At 41.2% G+C, this 18,891-nt stretch overlaps 1 protein-coding gene across 1 annotated transcript in view; it reads left to right on the top strand.

Moving 5' to 3' along the window:
• Window positions 1-2,912: 2,912 nt before the first annotated feature.
• Window positions 2,913-18,891, top strand: part of YES1 (YES proto-oncogene 1, Src family tyrosine kinase) — a 49,779-nt gene continuing 33,800 nt past the window's right edge. The window contains exon 1 of the mRNA XM_086740693.1: window positions 2,913-3,073. The gene's annotated coding sequence lies outside the window, so the exon portion shown is untranslated. The remainder of the gene's footprint in view (window positions 3,074-18,891) is intronic.

The raw sequence follows: 18,891 nt of genomic DNA on the forward strand, positions 1-18,891 counted from the left end.
GTTATTTCTCAAAACAAAAGGAATGAATTTAGGTCCACCAAAACTTTTTATTTATTTTAAGAGTTGTTTGCAGGAGACAGTGAACCACTACAATATTTTTCTGTTTATTCTGATTTACTAGAAAACAATCCCATCAAGTGTTTTCAAGAACGTCTCAGTGTTTGCAATAGATTAATCTTTGGCATGTACTGTTAAAGCTCTTCAGAAAAATCAATCTGTCCATCTCCTTCAAAATCTCAGGATACAAGTCCTGTATCTTCAATCACAAATCACTGAACCCCAATCAGTGTCTGAAAGACCTTAGTCTGCCTTCTTCCATCTCTATTCTTGTTCTTCCTGCTTCCTTTCTGCTCTTACACCTGTATTCCCTCTTATATCCCTAAAAAATACTTCATTTGGTGTAGTAGGTACTTGATCCTACCAATCATTTAGAAATTTGAACCAAAAAAAACCCAACCCTTTAGGATTGTAAAAATGATCACCTCTTTTAGAAATTAATTCAAGTCTATAATTTTAAAAGATAGCCTACATTTGGGAAGGCATTCTGACCATACTAGTTGCACGAATCTTTAAGATTACGTTGATGTCAACTGAAAATGCAATGCAGTTCAGAAGTTGGTGAATGCTGAGCCTGTTTGAAGGGATATTCGGGAAGCTGTATCCAGCAAATGCTAGCATCAAATCCCTGCAGCGGGAGTATCTCACACCATGTTCCAGCCGTGCTAAAGCATATGAGGGCAGCTCCTCCTTCCCCTTCTTGGACACAGTAAAAAAATATTAATTTAAACCAGAAGAATAAAAGGGATGGGAAATTCCTAAAAGTAGGCACTGGCCTTGGCTGACTCACAGCTGAGACTGGTGCCAGTTTCAGCTGATGCCTCCGGAGAGAATACTGAGCAGCATCACTCCACCTGCGTGGCCAGTAGCACTCGGAGCCCGCTCAGTAACAGCAGAGCAGCAGCCTAAGGGAGTTGTACCCAAGGAAAATGTGGCGACAGGTTGGGGCTGGCTCGCAGGCAGAAGGTGGCAATGATGCCCCCAGTCCCCTCCAGTGCAGAATTAAATGGGCTGAACAACCAGCGGTTTGATGGTTTTAAGCCACCTGCTCAATGTTTTCTCATAAAAATGAGGAACACTCAGACTGCCAGTAACAAGTGCAAGACAATTTAAGAAGCAATTTTTCCGCTGCAATGAAAGCATGTCTGGCCTCCAAGACTCCCGACTCAAACCCCCATCTATTCTTTCACACCCATATGGTGTGGGCCTAAGCTTGTTCTCAGTTATGAGACTGGTCATCTCGTCTTCTCCCCAACTGCTCTGCTATTTTAATCACGCTGTGCTTGAAATTAAGCATACCAGTCTTTCCACCATCAACCGAAGTCCAGCTGGTGCCACGAAGCCGGGGTAGACCCAGAGCTCCGACCAGGCTGCAAACACTCCTCCTCGGTTAAGTAATTCATTACCTGGGTCAATTTGTAAAACTTGCTGCTGATTTCTAAATTAAAAATAAATTCTTTATAATGTGAGTTAGGCTCCTGACAGAACATGATAAACTCCACCACTCTAACAGGATTACATGAGTACGATTTATGGTAAGGAGTCTCCAAAACTAAACCACTTTTGCTTTCTTGTATTTTGTTATCTGCTTAGTGCATTTATGGTCCTGCAAAAGCAAATACATGTATTTGCTTTATCTTAAATTAAAAAATATAAATGGCTTTACTCTGCAGCATTGCCTGGAAGATAAATTGTATGTCTTGTTTCATTTTTTTTTAAAGATTAAAAATATATTAGATCATCATTAGTGATCAATACAACCACTGCTTTACAGCCAGCTTTTCAACCAAATAAAGAGGCAAGAGACATAAACGCTATTCCAGTGCCAAATTTGACTGTTACAGAGCTGAAAATAATAAAAGATAATGCTGAATGAGAACTGCCTTTTTGCCCATCTAAAGTTCAGTAACTTTGGCTCTATAGGGATATTTTATTTTATTCTATTTCGCTTCTTCCTGCAGTCTGCAATTCTGAAGGCTAGATGCAGCTGAACGACCTTTCTCCCTGAAGCCCACCTTGAGGCAAATCCGATTTTTTTTTTTTTTTTTTTTTTTAATGTCGTAAAATGCGGAACGCCGACTTCTGGAATTGTGCCGAGCGGGGAAACCCGCAAGATGAAAATACCACAAGCGTCTGGGTGACCGGTCTGTCCGGCGGTGCGGCCCCGGGCTTCCCCCGGCCGCCGCGCCTCGGCCCCCCGCCGCACCCGGGCTTTCGAACTGCCGGTTCGCAGCTGTTTGACCCAAAGAAACGACAGGGACCACGCCTAAGCCGTGGCCCAGATGGAGGTGTTGAGGAGTTTAAAAGTTATCTTTTCCCTCCTACACCACGCCGAAGGGCTTCGCTGCCGAAATCTTTCGGGTTCAGTTTCTCTGTCGGGAGAGGCTGGGCGAGGCCGTCCGCCCAGCACGGCGGGAAGCAGTTCCGCGGCTCGGCCGCCGTTCCCCGTATTTACCCCGACCCAGCCCCGAGGGCAGGCGGCTGCCCCCGGCCGAGCCCGAAGCTGCGGGGCACGGCAAGCCCCGGCTCCCTCCCCACCGCCCACCTCACCGCGCCTCCACCATGTTGGCTCCGTGCGCAGCGGCGCGGAGGAGGCAGGGGCCCGGGGCCGCCGCCGCCAGCCCGGCTCCGCGGGGGCCGCCCAGCTCCTCCCACGCGGCCTCCGAGTCGGGCGTGGAGCCGCTGCCCCGGCCGGGAGGCGCGGCGAGCCCGGCCCGGGGCGGCTGCGGGGGCGGGGGGAAGCGCTCTGCGGAGGAGGGGCCGCGGTGCCCGCCGAGGAGCTCGGGCGTAGGGGCGGGGAGTCTCCTCCTCCTCCCGCAGCGAGGCTCCGGCTCCCCGCACGCACCGGAGCAGCCGGCTCCCTACTCCTCCTCCTCCTGCTCCTCGTCCCTCCTCCCTTCCCCTCCTCCCCCCCTTCCCTCCCCGGGTCGCCGCGGCTCCGGGAGGAGCGGGGGGGGCTCCCCGCTTCCTTCCCTCCCCCCCTCCTTCTCCCACCCGCCACGCCGAAGAGAGGCAGGTGAGGACCCGGCCGCGTCCCTGCTCCCCGCCCCGCGGGAGAGGCGGCCGCGATGGCGGCGGCGGCGGCGCCCGCCGAGGCGCTGCTAGGCCCCGGCCGCCCGCCCCCGGCCTCTCCCCGCCGGGCGGCCCCGCCGCCGCGCCCCGGGGTAGGCGGAGGAAGGGGGGGAAGAGGGAGTCCTTCGCCCCCGGCCCTTTTCTCCACAGAAAGTTTCTCGGCAACTTTCTTCCGGGGCCGAGGGGTCGGGCGGGAGAGGCGGCGTTCCGCGCCGCCCGGGGCCGGGCGGGGGGCGGGCTGCGGGGGAAGTAAGTTTGTGAGGGGAGGCCCACGCTCCCCAACCCCACCGCCGCCGGGCTGCCTCGGCGGCCCCTTCCCGCCCGGCTGCCGCGGTTGCTGGCTCCCCGGGGCTGGCGTTCACCGGCCGGATTGGTGCTGGGCGTTAGCCCGGGTCCCTGCCCGGCGCCCGGGCGCAGGCAGAGCGGGCCGGGGGAGGTAAAAGGGGCGAAATTAACGAAGTTGCTTTGCGAATCGCCTGTAGCTCGGCCTGCGTTGAATTATTTTCTATTATTTTAAAATTTTTTTTTTTCCATCACTCTTCTGGTTTGTATTCCTGCATCGAGTGCTCCCACCGCTTTAAATTTTTGAGTCATGAATTTAAATGTTCAATCATCACACTTCATCGAGCCTCCTCGTCTTCCTTACGGTAAAAAAAAAAAAAAAAAAAAAAAATTGTGTCGGACACAGGCAGAGGCCGTGCCTGACTTTCTGCGCTGTGCAGACTAGCAGGCTCGCTCTGCGGAAAGTTGTGCGCACATCCCGAGGGCTGGTGTGTCTTCTTCTCCAGGATTACAAATACACGGGTTTATCCCATTCGTTTCAGAATGGTCCATTCCAGATGCCTGGTATACATGTGGGTATAGGCCGCTTTGCATTGGGAAAACTAGGTTATGAATATTTCCAAGCCTCGTGGTTGTTAAGAAGGTGTATTCAGGCGTACCTGCTGCATTTAACCTTAAGCAGAGGCTGGTCATTAATGAAAAAAAAATAGGTGTTTGGATCGACTTAAACTGGCAGAATGTTCCAAAACCAGTTTAAAACTTGAAGCATGTTGCCAAGGGAAGTGCATTGTCTTTCTCTTAATAATCCATAGACAGCTGAATGGAATTTCAGGCAAATTTTGCAAGCAAAATTGCCCTTTAGTCAGGGAAGTAAGATATGAAAGTTTACCTCAGAGTCTTTTTCTTTCTCTTTTTGAAAGTAAGCCCTTGAAGAGGGATTTCTAATAAAATTGCCTTGTTAGTTACACTTGTAGTATCTCTGTCAGTAGGTAGTACAGTTTTGCCATAACTTTGTGTTTCTGCAGGCTTCATAGATGTCAGAACCGTTCCTTTCCAGACAACAAAACCTTGTGCTTCCACTCGTGTTTCTGATGCTTGTCTGTAAATTTAGTTTAGGAGGTTTCTGCTGAACATGGGTGTAGAGCAGACACTATGGGTGTGTTTTGCACAGCCAGGGTGTCGGGGTTAACTTTGGGACAAAGTAGCATCTGTGATGGGAACCGGAGGAGACCAGCACTGGCACTTCACTGAATTTAAAAGAAAAAGATCCAACCTGTGTAAAATGATACCAGGCATGTAAAACAGTGACAATAGTTGATAGCAGTGATTGCCAGTATTGATTCCAGGGGTTTTGTTAGCTGTGTTTTCTGAGGAGGTGCAGGTCAAGGTGCAGCTGTGGCACCTGTATGCCCATCAGTCCATCTAATAACTCTTCTGGCTATTAGCTGATTTCAAACAAATTTGGCAGCAGAGGTCTCCCAGGTGAGCAACTTCTACCAAATTTCTGAAAGAAGCCAAGTAGAAAAAGAGCTGTTAACCTGCACACTGGAGAGTTCACGTCAGCTCTTATCTCAGCTGGAAATTGATGCAGGAAATGGGGCCTCACTGGTTTTGCTGCTCACAGCGCTACTTGTCCAGTTTTCAATGACTTCTTGATATCTGGACCCCAGTAACAATCTTTGAAATCTGAAGAACTTTGTTTGGAATGAGAGTAGTGAGCTCAAGGTAGCTTTAATCTGTGTTTCATATTATAGAGAGAGATTTTCAGGGGAATATTTATTACCTAACAGTTCTTTGGTTATGAAACAAATGAATGGAATAGAAGGTGTATTTAAATTGCTATGTTATTTGAAATCACTAGAAAAATACTTAGAAATTCTTGATGTACTGCGTACTGTGTGACAGAATTATTGAAAAACTGCAGTTCACAATTTAGGGGTTTTTTAATCAATATTAACATAGCAGAGCAGAGAACTACACTTCTGCAGTAGACGAATATTCCTTATTTTGAGCTTTACGTACTTCCTGCAGCTCCCAAAGAATGAAATCGGCACTCTGTTCGCTCACATAAATGATGGCTGTCATGTGACAGTGATGTGAAAGTCTGCGGTGTGGCACATGTCAGTTAATGTGGTCAAAGTTTACTTTATGAATGAAGTGGCCGCATGGTTTTACTTTTCTATATGTGCTGTCTGCGCTGTGTATTTTCAATAGATAATTCCTTTGTGTTCAAACCGTTAGTGGAAAGAAATGCGTTCTTTCATCTGTATTCCCTACTTGGATCCAGCTGTTTTGCCTTGTACTTTGATCACAGTTTGAGTAAGCCACCTCGATGTTAACTGAAAAAATTGGTGTCGGTATTAACACAAAGGCTACTTCAGGAATGTGTCTGTATTGCTGCATCACATCAAGCAGCTTTTCTCAGATAGGACACTTCCCATGCAAACATACACAGGCTGTGGTTTCTGTGAAGCCCTCATGAAAGGTTTCGGGCTTCTAGTACTTGAAGTCCTCGGCTAGGTGATGGAACGGATTGATTAGTGAGGAAAAAATGTAGTTTCTCAAACTACTGCAACAGAATGGTTTAGCTTTTGTCCTGAAGTAACCACCTCCAAGTACAAGCAGATAGCTCATTCTCAATATTTATTTCATTTTTGTTCTCCTTGAGAATGCCAGTGTGATGCTGCTTTATAGTGACGAATTTTATGATGTGGCAGCCACTTTTTTTTTTTTTTTTTTTTTTTTTTAAATACAAACTGCTTTACAGTTGCCATATGGTAACTTCCTTCAATCGCCACAGTCCCTAACTGCATTCAAACCAATGACTTAGAGCTGCAGGATGCCACATGATATGATCAGTTGTCATGTTATGAAGGCAAACGTGGACAAAATTCCCATGTGCATGCTGAATTTAGTAGGGAAAAATTCACATTGAAAAGATGCTGTTCACTAACTGCAGGGCAAGTTTAATTTTAGGTTTTAAGAGGTCATTCTTACTGCCATTTCCACCTATGGGGGTTTATCCTTAATGGTGCCAGTGCATCAAAGCAGAAACTGGCAGTGATGCAAGGTATTGAAACAAGTGGGACTGCACCCTTAGGTAAAGTTAACATGCACGACTGATTGCAAGATCAGAGATCAAGTTGATAGTAACATTAATGCTAGAAGTTAAGTAAGTAAGTATTATTACTTATGCATGAGTTTTGTTCCCTTTAGATTTAAACACATATTCTTTAAAAATGTAAAGGATAATTGAAATAGGATTGAAAATGCCCTTTCTGTTATCACTTAAGGTAGGTATCTGCGTAGGGCACCAGGTTTCACACCATGTCCTGAAAATCGGTGGATCAAAGTCATGCTCAGATGAAGTGAGCCCTTGAGCTGAGGGTCTTCTGCGAGGACTGTTAGTTTGTACCTGAGCCCCGCAGCCCAGCAGGATACTGCCATAGGGATCATCAGCAAGCAGATCCTTGGCTGCATTGTCTGTTGTCAGGGAGACCGGGATTTTGGTTTGTTTTTTACTTGATTGTCGTGTTAGGTGATGTTACAGGGTGTGGTTGGAGCGTGATGAGGAAGTAATGACCACTAAAACCTCAGACTGGCATTATCTGTATTTCAGCTTCTTGAGTACTCTCAAGATGTTGCATAGGAAATGAGATAACTTTTTTGCTAACTTGGCTATATTTTATCGTTGTATTTTTGGAAGGCAAATGCTGTTACAATAGTGTAATGTGAGACTATAATAAGTTTCTATATTGACTGTATCTATATCCTAAATGTTTGCATAAATTTTGATTTCTTGTGGTGCTACTAAACTTCAAATAATTTGTCTTTGAAATTGATACTTCAGGGGGATGAAAAACTTCTGTGACAGAAGTCTAAAGAAGTCTGGGAAAAATAAATGGTTCTTCAGCCACCCCTTCAGTTCAGATTTTAGGATCAGCTAGAGCAGGCTTACAAAAGTGAATAACTTCATTTACTTCCATTGACAGTGGAGTTCAGTAAACACACCCACGTAAGTAAATCTTTGTAGATCAGGGCCTTTAACTTTGTTTTGGGGAAACTTTTAGGAGCGTTTTCTGCCATTATTCAGACATTTAAAGTCAGTCTTCATATTGGAAGATTCAATGGAGTTAATTTCCTTTGTTTGCATATGCCCAAAGCACCTTCTGACTTGCAAAACCAAGACAGTAATAGTGTTTTACTCATCGTGTAAATGACGGAACATAAATGCAGTCAGGTCTCGGGTGTGCTTACCAAGACTTATGGCCCTGTAGCGAAAAAAGGGTTGGAGTGGAGGATGGTGTTCATGTTCAGTCTCGTTCTGAATGTTTGCCCATAGTTTGGGCAAACTTTCTGACAGTGCACGCAAAGTTCAGCTTCAGGAAGAAAACTACAGTATCTGGGCTAGAGGTTTTGAACTTCTCCACCATACTTAATGCCCTTACAATTGTAAGAAAAGACAGTGCTTCTGCAAGGTATTTAAAGAGTAATTAGAGGGTATTATGAATCTCTTGTGTATTGCAACTGTATGGCATTATAACTGTTTTGGCAGCCAGCCAGGAAAAGAAGACTTAAAACAAAATAATACTGAACAATCTTGGTTTAAGTATGATTAGATAACAAAATTAATATTTATGCTTCAAATGTGACAAAGGTAAAATAGATCTGAGTTGTTAGGTGCATCTTCTTGCTTTTCAAGAACAGTTTATTGGAAACTAAAATCATGACCAGCACTTTTAACCGCACAGGAATCAAAAAACTCCTTTGAAGTCCCTCTGTATACTTTACTCTTCCTTTCCACACTTTTCCTGTTGCTGGTTCGTTTATACCAGCTTGGCTTGTTTAACACAAATACTCTGTTTTGCCAGCCACAGTACCCCAAAGGCCAGAAGCTGAAGGGCTGTGCCAAGGAGAGTGTGGCCACAGGCTGTCCTGGTTCTCAGGCTCCCTTCTTGAGCATCCAGTATTGCCTAGTGTTTCGGACAGTGAGGACCAGTGGTGAACCTCTGGTCTGAGTCAGAGGTATTGGGGCTAGATGGACTATTGGTCTGATTTGTAACAGCTGGCCTTTCCGTAGGCTTAACTTAATGAACATGTGCCTCAAAGGTGAGCAACACTGTTAAGGTTTGGGTCAAAGCATGCTCCACTGAAAAATGAATATAGAATTAACGTCTAGAAAATATTATTGTTATCAAAATATGCATTTATCTGAAGCTAGCCTTCATTTGCCAAGCTGTGAGAAAGAAAACATTAACAAAGAACAGTGGTTGAGGAAAGAAATGTGAACATAAATACAAAAGTTCTATATTTCATTGTAAAGTGTTTAAAACAAATCAGTAAGCTTAGTAGTACTTCCTCCAAGTTATTTTTTTCAGTTCTCTTGTATCTCTTTGCTTTTCTTTTATTCTGATACTGTTTTTCTGAATGTCTGCTGTTTGAGATTAAAACCTTACCTTACTGATTTCCAAATGGAGGTCTTCAGAAGCATATTAACAGGCAAAATTTGTAGTGTTTCAGTTAAAAGTTTAACATGGTTAGTCTGTGAGAAAGAGATAATTAGATGTGACATGTAGGTCTGAAATTTCTATAAAACAGTGGTCTTCAAACATCTTAAAAATTGAAAATCTGCACCATACCTAGTAGCACATGTCACATTTTAAAAATCTCGTCTCGTTTTAAAAAATGTCACAATTTAAAAACATACATAAAGATGCGGTGTTTATATTCATGTGAGGACTAAGCAAGGGTGAGGTGAAATGAGAGGAAAGTTTTTGGTGAAAAAAGCGAGTATTTTGTGTCCCCTTTCCCATAACTTCTTGAGCTGAAAATGGAATGTTTTACTACTTCTGATGTTTTTGTTGATACGTAGTATTTAGCATTTGTGACTAGCTCTGATTCCAGTAGTTCAGTTGAAGTACTCCACATTTTCTTAGAGGTGTGCTATTTGTGCTATTATAAAGCTGCAAACATATTTAATAGCAAATCTTATGCTCTTGTAGGTAATTTCTCTTAATAGAAATCCTTACCATACTTCAGTGACAAGTGAACCTGAAAATATGGATTTTTTTTTTCTTTTTTGTTGCGCAAATTTATGCAAGGCTTAGATAAGATCTGTAGGACAAAGGCCATTATCTGCTTTGTGTGGTGACCAGCCCAGGTGAGTTGTGTATCATTGTTGCGAGAAGGCTGTCCCATACTGCATGGAAATGGAAGATTTGTGGTTTTCTTGTTTGGTTGGTTTTTTTAGTCTTAAACCTTAACAGTATATCTTAAAATCTAAGTGTACTCTCTGGTTTCTGAGGCGTGTGATGTTTGGGATTTTTGCCAAAATATGTTCTTTGGTTTTGTTTTTGGGGTCATCTCCCCTCCCACTCCCCCAAATTCTAAGTGGAAGATACGTTAATAGAATGACAAAGTCCTGAAAGCAAAGAGAGAGAGATTTTTAACTGATACCAATGTTAAATATTTGTTTAAAAGATTGCTAAAGGTTATAATAGTGTTGACCAGATCAGCTCATCTGCACCCAACTGAAAAACATGTATTGGAGTGAGAAAGAGAGTATACTAGTCCCACTGTGGACACCCATGTTTAATTCTGTTCTCGTATTAAAGTTAAAAAAAAAAGGAAAAAAAAAGGAAAACTTACAGCATAGACCAAAATGTTATTCTTTTTGAAAACAACTACCCATGAAGGAAAGAGAAGGGAAAACCAGGATTAATTCCTGAACTGTTACTGCTAGTCAGTTGGTGAAATTTTCCTGAGTAAAATTCCTTTTCTCAGCAGCCACACTTTTTCAAGCCTGAAAAGTAAGTATTGTATTAATATTCTGTAGGGAGTGAAAAACAGGGTTATGGTGTGGGGGTTTTGTGTGATTTTGGTTTTTTGTTTGTTTGTGTGGGGTTTTGTTGGGTTTTGGTTTTGTTTTGTTGGTTTTTTTTTTTTAGTTCTGTGGTTTTCAAATGAGTGAGAAAAATGCAAATACAAAATTCACAACTTCAGAAGACACAAAAATTAAATGCTGACCTGTATATGGCTTTAGATGCTAAGATGCAATAGTTATATGGATACCTTTTTTGTTTACTTTCAAGAACAGTTCTGTATTTTAAGTACAGTTGTACGCTTAAAACACAATTCATAAATCATAGTGGTTGAGGTTATTTAAAGTTATAAACTTTCAAAATAGCTTGCTGAACAATTAGATATATTATGTAATTTGCTAAAGATAACAGTCTCCTTTTTCATTTTAGGAAACATTTCTTAGCTTGTACGCTGTAGAAACCTGTGGAACTGATTGATTCAGGCTATCATGATGGACGTAAAATGAGACAAGTGATAGTTTATAGATGAAAAATTATTTCCCTGGAAACGTTTGACTTGTTCTTACAAAGTAGGTGTATTTAAATATTCTGGAATTAATTTGCATTGGTTATTAAATTTAGGGCTTTTTGATTACCTCCCTGCTCCGCTTTAGCTTAGGTCTGATGTACCTTCAGAACACTATTTAAATTTGGTGCATACATGGTGAAACCATAGCCAAGTTAACACAAATTTACTTACATTAACAAGCATGACACTTTGATTTTCATATGGTTATTTTAACTGATTATTTTAATTTAGTTTTGCACTTGTGCTTCTTAGTTCTTTTTCTAAAGAGAGAGGCTGCGTCTTACTGGTCAGTAAAATACATTGGCTCTAACTTTAGATTAGGTTTTCACTAATCTTGTTAGCTTTTTGCCAGGGGTATGGATTTTCTGCCTGTGTGTTTAATGTAGTAATAAAGTGTCGTAATATTTCTTTTAAGCCATATGTATATAATTCTGTCAGCTCAGTTTGTATACAAGACATTTTTTTTTCTTCCTAATTTGTGTTTAGTGGCATTTGAATGGAAATTCTGATTGAAATTTGTATCAATAACCAGTGTTACATTTTAAGGAACAAGTTAATAATATGTTGCCTTTTAGATAAGGATACAGAAGGCAATTATTCTAAATGCAAAACACATTTTGTTTTAGATCTGATGGATTTATTTACAAAAGGGAATGTTAGCTTTAATTTGTTAATTTTGGTTACCAAAACCTGTAAGGTGTTAGAATGAATAGATCTCGTACTTGCAAGTTTTTGTTTTATTTGAAAATATGAACAAAAATATCTCCTCTGTCTTTTAACCTTCTCTTCCCTAAACGGTTCTCAGATTTTGATGAACTGATTTCTAAATAATATTAATTGGGGGTGAGATTCTCTACACTTGTAACAGCTTATGTTACTTTAGGTATTTGTTCAAATTCTGATTGCAGGTGGTTGTGAATGAGCTCTGCTGGTTTGGTGGTTTGAATTTGTTTAGAATTTTGGTAGCTAACAGCACAGTTTGAATATTTTTTTTTACTATAGATTATCCTAACAGGAAATTTGAGTCTTAATATAAACTTAAGTTGCAATTTAAAAAAAAAAAAAAATTCTTCACTTAAAATATTTTTTTAAAGTGCCATCAGAAGGGTAACTTTTCGTTATAACATGGCATGTGGTCAGTTAGCATATGACAATTTGGCTGTTCAGGTCTGTTGTATTTTATTTTTGCTATTATACAAATACTTAGAAGTAAACATTGTTTACTGCATTTTATGTAGTGTAGTATACTCAGGTAACCAAATAATTTATATGTCTGAGTCAAATAATCTTCAGGCTGACAGAGTAACCTGCCAAAATCTCTGAGGCAGTGGACAAATCAGAATGTAAGTTGTTCGTGATAAAACTCTTACCTGCACTGACAGAGAACTGAAAAGTTTGTAAGGGTTATTGCTGCATGATTTCTACAGCTTGGAAGGCATGCCATTGAACTGTTTCTTCTCTTGAAGTGTTTCCTAGACTTGGAGGACTGTTCCTTTTTCCTCCTCAGTTCCTCTGAAACTGAAAAGATGAGGCAGATGCATTAGACTGTACAGTTTTACAGTCAGAAAATTTGAATAGGTTTACATTATTTTTTAAAAAAACCTTGCCGTATAAAACAACTTTTCACATGCTTTAAGCTGAAATGGAAATTAGACTTCTTTTTCATTTTTTTGTTTGTTCATCAAATCAGTCAGGGTTTGGTTTTTTTGGTTTTAGTTCATTAGGAAGTGGAGAAATGTGAACCTATTTTTATTCACACATATTTTAGCATTGCTGTTCTAGGACCTGATCCTTTTTCACACTGATGTCAAGTGCAAAATTCCCCTTGACTTCAGGGAGAGCTGGATTAGCTTTACACAAAAGGACCAAAGTGTACTTTGGGATAAGTAGAGGCAACTCTATTGAAGTAGACTTCATTGGAATACAAAATGAAAACAAGGAAGTGTTGCCAGCCTTTACAAGCAATGAAGTTGGATCTGTTAGCTCAAACAGCTAGGTTAATTTAGCAGTTGGATCAAGTAAGTGTTCCTTTTTCCAATTGGATGGTACAGTTATACTAGTTCACTGCACTGAGCAGTGAATAAGATGTCACTTTTTTTTTACTACAAGTGTTTTACAGAAGCTGGAATCTGTTTATGAACTCTTCTGTCTATATGGCATAAGAATTATCACAATAAAACTTAAAACACTTTAAAAATGTTCAAGCAGTTTATCCTTAAGTAGCAGAAAGAGATTCATGTATTGTTTATTGTTTGCCAGGTTTATTTTGAAAAATTGGGTAGGGTTTGGGGGTCTTTGTATTTTCAGCATCATGCTGGCGTCCTGCATGGCTTTCTATAGTCTTGCTGAGGTGCGAACAGAGTAATTCTTTTACACAGAAAGTTGAACTGGATATTATCCTGCGTGTTTGCTCGTGGTATCCAGAGTAATCCCATTGACTTCCGTGGTAGACAGTAGCATCTTTGGCATCTTTTTTTAAAATTTACCCAACGGTATCAGTATTGTGTACACAAATGATGGAGAAACAGTATTTGAAAAACAAACTCAAATATAGCGGTTACTTATGTAATACTCTTGCTATACTTCTTGTAAAATGTATCATTTGTCACTCTTGCATATCAAGTTTTTCTTTTAGTGCTTCTGGTATCTGTTGGGATCATGAATTAATTCAACAGCCTGTATGATTATTTTGACCTAAGCACCGTATGTCTTTCTTGTACTTTCCCTTTGAAGGGACGGGGGCTGGAATGTTGTAATCTCCTTAGAATAATTAGAGAATGACTACTTAAATGCTTCTCCGTTTTTCTTTATTAACATTTCACGTGTGAAAAAAAAATCCCCTCCCTGGGAAGAATGCAGGTCCATAGAGCTCTTAGCCATTTAGCGTATGTAGCTCTGGAAAAAAAACCGTCCACAAATAGCTGCTGCTGCTGCTGCAATATTTGGCTGGTGTTAAGGGGTTAAGGAATAAACTGAAATTCTTTGAAACACTTAAGGTGCTAAATTTGCAAAACAAGACACAAGAACTGTTTTAAGATTAGTCATAGTTAGGAAGCTTATTGAGCCACCAGCATCTTCCTGGAAACATCCTGTACTTTTGTCGTCTTCAGCTAGCTTCATCTATTCATGGTCTTAACTGCTTTTTGGTTTTCAGAAACTCTTGCTGCAACTTCTTTGTGACTAAGGCGCATTGTCAATCAGTCCCGTCCTCCCCATGCCAGCCAACTGTCCCCTTAATGCAGCAATTCACTTGGATGAATAGTGCTCATACTTTAAGGAGACAATTGCCTACCAGAGAGAGTGCCAAGTTGATTTAACTTTGCACAAGTGTGAAAGAATTTTTAAATGGATGCTGTCAACTAATGTTGGCCCAGGGCTTCAGCTGCCTGGAAATTGTTATAATCTCATTGGGAGTATGTCCAAATTTGTTTAAAATATTTTAGTCAATCGCTTGGCTGCAGAGAGCATTAGTACCCCAGAAACGGTTGTCAGACGATTGTCCTTGGTCTGTCGGAGCTACAGCAGACATGTCCTGGCCAAATGTACAACACAGCTTTTAAAATGGGCTCTTTTTTGGCAGTACATTGCTAAATTGGTGAAAGAATATGGGATTCGTATTGTAATCTGCTCTTCCAGTTCAGTTTAATGCCACAGCATGTGTTTGAAACACCGAGTCGGATGTGTAATACAGTGTAAAACCACAACTGTAGCCTACCATTACTGTAAGGCTTACAGAGCTGAGCTACCATTTAGCCAAACCAGCTACTGCATTATCCACTACCTGGTAATATTTAGGACTGGACAGAATTTAGGAAAACTGCATCACTTCTTTGCTGGGCAAAATGTTTTGATGCATTTTTAGTTTTAGTACCTTCTAGGTACGCCATCGCTTGAAAGCAGAGGGTTTGGTGCTATGCATTCTTTCTTCCCCGGTAAGTGTAAGCACAGGCCTCATTTTAGCATAGTTTGGGGTCTGATACATCTTCAGTGCACTTCTGAAAGGAAGAGAGAAGGTGAAAAAAGTTAAGGAAGAAACATGTGGAGAAGATGTTCCCTGAAATTCCTGATGTCTCTGTTTCAGGGAGGCCAGGAAGTCTGAGAAAAGGAGCTACTTCTGTCAAGAGCCTAACAGAATATGGGAATTATACTAGATGTGTCAAAAGGATGCTATTAACAAAATGCTTATTTTAAGGGAGAGAAAAATTGTTACCAGGCACGATAGTTGCATGGTAGGTCTGGTAAACTTGTATTTTCCCAACAGTCAGCAGTGAGGGGCAAGGGGGAGGGTGTTTTCCTTGCTTCTCTGAGATCATTAGGCCATTACAGCTGCAACAACATTGCTACTAGTTTAGATACGTTTGTGGAGAAAAAAGAGGCATTGTTATTTCAGTGCCTGGCTGAAATTAGTAGTTTGCTAAGCAGTGCTGTGAGATTGTTAGTTGTTTTGAGGGCATCCCAATTAGTAGATCTGCAGCTATTAATGAGTAAGTGTATTGTGTACATCAGAAAAAAAAATTACTTAGCTTCTGTTCTTCATCTTCTCCAATCTATAATAACTTCCGAATATGAAAGACGAGAAGTTGATTGGGAGCTGTCAGGATTTATGGATTTATGAAGGGGAAACCATGCTTAACCACCTTCTGTGATGAGATGACTGGCTGGGTGGATGACAGCAGAGCCCTGAATATTGTTTATCTTGCCTTTAGTAAGGCTTTCAGCACAGTCTCCTGTAGCATCCTCACTTCATCCTCACGTGGTGAAGTACATGCCAGGGTGAATGAACAGTGAGAGATACTGGAAAGTGGCTGAATGGCCAGTCTTAACTGACTTAACAAAGTCCAGCTGGAAGCCAATCGCTAGTGGTGGATCCCAGGGCCAGGCCTGTTTTAACACCTTCATTACTGACCTAGGTAAGACACACAGAGGTGCACCCTCAGCAAGTTTGCAGAGGATACAAAACTGTGAGGAGTGGTTGATAGACCAGAGGATTGTGCTGCCATCCAGAGGGACCTCAACAGACTGGAGGAGTTGGCTGACAGGAACCTCATGAAGGTCACTAAAGGGAAATGCCAAGTCCTGCCCCTGGAGAGGAACAACCACAGGCTCCAGTATATGGTAGAGTTCAACCAACTGGAAAGCAACTTTGCAGAAAAGGACCTGGGGGTCCTGGTGGAAAAGATGTACATGAGCCAGCTATGAGCACTTGCAGCAGAGATGGCTAGAAGTGTCCTGGGTGCATTAGGAGAAGAGTTACCAGCAGGTTACAGAGGTGATCCTTCCCCCCAACTCAGCACTGGTGAGTCCACACCTGGAGTGCTGTCTCTGCTTCTGGGCTCCCCAGTACAAGAGAGACATGGATGTACTGGAGAGAGTCCAGCAAAGGGCCATTAAGATGACTAAGGGTCTGGAGCATTTCTTTTGTGAAAGGCTGAGAGAGCTGGGAATCTTCCTGGAGAAGAGAAGGTTCGTGGGAATCTTATGCATATGCATATCTGATGAGGTGGAATAAAGAGGACAGAGCCAGGCTCCTCTTGGTAGTATCCGCTGACAGGACAAGAGGCAATGGACCCAAGTTGTAATACAGGCTGTTCCATTTAAACATAAGAACAAAAGTGTGGTTTTTTATTGTAAGAGTGATGGAATGGTGGAACAGATGGACCAAAAATGTTGTGGGGCCTCCATCCTTTGTGATAACTCAAAACCCAACTGGACACAGCCCTAAGCAACTTGCTGTTGTTGATGTGGCTTTTAACAGGGGAGTTGGAGTAGGCATCCTCCAGAAGTCCCTTCCAGCTCCAGCTGTTCTGTGATTTTCATTAAAGGATTTAAGAGGGCTGCAACAGTAAGTGTGGTAGTTGAAATGAAACAAAACACAGGTGTTGAAAGGCAGAATATTTTTGGTTGGTTGGTTGTGGCAGCCAAATTTTTATTTGTTTCTACCAGCTTTCTTATGGCAGCTTGGGAAGAGGGGAGATAACTCTGCAACTACATTGTTCTCTTGAATTTCTTAGCTTTCTGCTATTAATATCAAGTCTGTGTATGGCTTTGTCTGCTGTGTCCTCTCCCTACTCCCATGGCAGCAGTGATGAGGATACTGTTAACTTCTCTGCTGCCTGGAAGACTGAGCAGCACATGTTTTCATTTTGTATTTGGAAAGATGTTTTTCAACATCTGTGATAGGGTGATTTTTTTTTTTCTTCTTAATACTGTAAAAAATTACCATGTGAATGCTATGCTTGCTCCAACAGTTTCTTTACCAGTGATAAGGTGGGGTTTTTTTTTGTTTTTCTCACTACATTTGAGCCAATGAATCCATGCTGCTATTCTGTTGTTAGAACTACAGACTTCTGTTAGACTAATACAAAATATAGAGATGAAAAAGGAGCTGAAACTGTTGCATATGGGTTTAAACACACTATTATGTTTAACTAACATTTTACAAATATAAATATGATCACAACGAAACTCAGCATTTGAGCTTGCGTCACAGAAAGGCACTTGATCAATTTGGTAAGGTGGGACTCATTTTCAACTCTTTATCTTTGGACTTGTGAGTGAAAAATAAGATGAAAGTCAGCACTATGCTGAAGAAAAATCAAGTGAATTTGAAATTTAGAGGGCACTTGGAAACCTTGTGAAACAAAACTGCAACTTCATATAATTTCTGAGAATATAAATACTTGTGCATATTGAAAACTGACTTGGTTTAGTCCTTGTCTCAGGTTGCCTGCTTGTTGGTTGTAATTTCTGCAGAAGTTCTCAATTCCAGTCTTCTAGCAAGATGTTAAGAGTTGTGTTTTCCTTTGAACACTATCTCATTTGCAAATGAATAGCTGTTTTCACAAGCTCATTTGTATTTTCTGGTAATTAGGACAGCTATTAAATAGTTGAATGGCTACTACTGCACAGGAGCATGTAAGTATGGAACTATCATTTACAAGCTGGAAAGATAAGAGAGTTCTTTTGATACAACTAAATGCTTGTAGTATTACTGTTATGGTAAATATAATGTACTGATCTTCCCAAAGATACTGCTTGAACCTTCTATAGAAAAAAGCCAAAAAACGCTTACATCTCTTTAGAGAGGCTTGCTTTTGCACTTAGAAGTAGTACAGCTTGCCACACGGCAAGCAAGCAAGGATCATTGTACCATAGACACTAAGCAACAATTACAACATCTAGCTAAGATATAAATTCCTTTATATATGATCTATATGTCTTAATCTGTATGTGACATTGATTTTTAAATTTTTTTTTTTTTTTAAAGGCTTTAGGAGAGATCTGGGGAACTACAGATCAGTAAGCCTGGCATCTGTACTAAGTAAATCAGTCGAAATAATATTGAAGATAACATGGATAAACATGATGTATTGAGGAAGAGTTAAGAGCCAGCTGTGAAGGGATGTCATGTTTTGCAAACTCACTGGAGAATTTTTGAAGGCAAGCACATGAATAAGTAAGATCTGACGGAAATCATTTACTTGGATGTTCAACAGGCATTTGACAAGGGTCCCTACCAAAGAGTTTTGAAGAAACAAAGTAGTCATAGGATAGGGGAAGAGGACTTTATGTGGTTAAATTAATTACTAAAATATAAGAAAGGGAGAGTTGGAGTAAATAAAGTAGAGAGGAGTCCCGGGTAACAATTCTCCAGGGTTATGCTGATAGGGAATGTTCAAGTTCATAAAGGGTATAGAAGAAAAGTGAGCTCACAGGCTTTACTGATGGGTAGCAGATGCAAAGACAGACCCTGGCATTGCACAAGGACTTAACATTGCTCAGCCACTGGACGTTAAAATGGCAGGTGAAATTTCCCATAAATTGCTTCATGTGGTATATTTGGAGGTGGGAAGGAGCAAGCTTACCTTCTCATCTAAAAAGGTGAGCTCAAAGCTGACTGTTGCCACTAGAAATTATTTGGAAAGGAAGGGAGAATAATGATCATACTGTTTAAAACAAAATAAATTTTTAGAAATAGAATTACCTTGTTTAAGTCTGTCCTACTCCCCCCTATCCCTGTCATCATCTCAAAAAGAATGTAGTTGGAGTTTTAAGGAAGAGCAAATATGAAATGTGAAACAATTTCTGTAA

Source organism: Chlamydotis macqueenii, chromosome 2 (genome assembly GCF_036417535.1).
Source record: "Chlamydotis macqueenii isolate bChlMac1 chromosome 2, bChlMac1.mat, whole genome shotgun sequence".
NCBI classification, from domain to species: Eukaryota; Metazoa; Chordata; class Aves; order Otidiformes; family Otididae; genus Chlamydotis; species Chlamydotis macqueenii.